The following is a 2086-nucleotide window of genomic DNA, read 5'->3' on the forward strand; positions in this document are numbered from 1 at the left end:
TTTTCACTATTTTGCATAGAACATTAGTTCCAGAAAAAAATCATTTTTTAAAAAGATTTTATTTATTTATTTGATAGAGAGAAATCACAAGTAGATGGAGAGGCAGGCAGAGAGAGAGAGAGAGAGAAGCAGGCTCCCTGCCGAGCAGAGAGCCCGATGCGGGACTCGATCCCAGGACTCTGAGATCATGACCTGAGCCGAAGGCAGCGCCTTAACACACTGAGCCACCCAGGCGCCCCCAGAAAAAAATCATTTTATCCCATATTGTCCATACCCCCAAATAAAAATGTAAGACTAAAAACAACAAAAATATTTTATTCTAATTATCCAGTGTTCAAAAACATTATCTCCAAAATTTCATTCAAATGCAACTTTATTTATGTAATCTATGTCTATATTTATACATAACTGATCATGAGAAAAGTACATCCTCCAATGGAATGTATAGAAATATGGATTGAACTTGTATATGTTTATTGTAAATTGTAATTTTCACTTCATTACTATTGTTGAAATAAAATACTATAAAGGAAAAATAATAATACCCCATAGACTAAAGGAGAACCACTTAATTTTCTCTCAAAAATATTAGGGGCTTCTGGGGTTATGGACATTGGGGAGGGTATGTGCAATGGTGAGTGCTGTGAAGTGTGTAAACTTGGCGATTCACAGACCAGCACTAGTGGGGCTAATAATACATTATCTGTTTATAAAAAATTTTAATTTTTTTTTAAATTAGGGGTTTCAATATAGATTAGAATTAGGTAGGGGTCAAGACTAAACTACTTAAGAACGATATTTTCATAATTTGATTCTTCATGAGCTCTGGATTTCACTTCCTACTTTCCAGGTAAAAAGTGCATTACCCACAAATGTTAAATTCCACCATCATGATGGGATTTCTCCTCATGGGGTTTTCTGATGTGTGGGAATTATAGATTTTGCATTCCATAACCTTGTCTCTGATGTATGTAGTCACTCTGATGGGGACATTATCACTGTTACTGTCACCAACCTTGACAGGAGTCTTCAGGAATCTGTCCATCTTGGATGCCTGCGACATTTCTGTAACAGTTCCCAATTCATGCATCAATTCCCTGCTTGACAGCAGTACCATTTCAAAGGCTGGGTGTGTAGCTCAGGACTTCATAGTGGTTTTCTTTGTGTATGTGGAGCTTCTGTTTCTGATTATCATGGTCCATGACTGCCATGTGTCAATCTGCAAACCACTTCACTACCCTATGATCATGAACCCTCAAATCTGCATCCAAATGACTCTGGCTTCCATACTCAGTGGTCTCATATATGAGGATGTGCACACTGGCAACACATTCCTGCTGCCCTTCTGTCTGCCTAATGCCATCCATCAGGTTTTTTTGTTTGTTTGTTTTGTTATGTTTTGTGATATCACCTCACTGATAAAAGTTCTCCTGCTCTGATATCTTTAGTAATGAGATAGTGATCATTGCCTCTGATCTGGGGATTGGTGGTCACTGTTTCATTTTCATCATCAGGTCTTACATTCACATATTTTCTACCATTCTCACATTTCCAAGTGGAGCAGACAGAAAAAAAAAAAAAACTTTTTCTACTTCTGTCCCTTACTTCCTTGTGGTGTCAGAATTTTATGTATACCTGAGGCCATCTGATAGTCCACTATCCAGGACATGGTCCTTTCTGTCTTCTATTCCATAACCCTTCACTCTTCAACCCTATTATCTACAGTCTTAGAAATGAACAAAGGAAATATGCCATTAATGACATGAGGAGAATGTTTATTTAGGAAATGTATAGGAAATTGCTGAGGCTCATTCTACTCTAAAAGTCATGTTTTCAGCAATAAATTGAGAAATTGATTGGAATTCTATCAACATAACTGACAATAATAAATAATGCCATTAAAATATATCATTTATCAATATAATTTCCCTTCTGAACTGTTAAATTATCTGAGTATGTCACTGGGAAAAGGATCTAATATTACAAATAAGAAATCCCTATTCATGCTTTGACAACTTAAGAACACTCACTAAAGGACACCTGGGTGGCTGAGTGGGTTAAAGCCTCTGCCTTTGGCTCAGGTAAT

At 36.8% G+C, this 2086-nt stretch overlaps 1 pseudogene; it reads left to right on the forward strand.

Moving 5' to 3' along the window:
* The first annotated feature begins 831 nt into the window (after nucleotides 1–831).
* On the forward strand, nucleotides 832–1783 carry LOC122910139 (annotated as a pseudogene).
* The last annotated feature ends 303 nt before the right edge of the window (nucleotides 1784–2086 follow it).

Source organism: Neovison vison, chromosome 6 (genome assembly GCF_020171115.1).
Source record: "Neovison vison isolate M4711 chromosome 6, ASM_NN_V1, whole genome shotgun sequence".
NCBI classification, from domain to species: Eukaryota; Metazoa; Chordata; class Mammalia; order Carnivora; family Mustelidae; genus Neogale; species Neogale vison.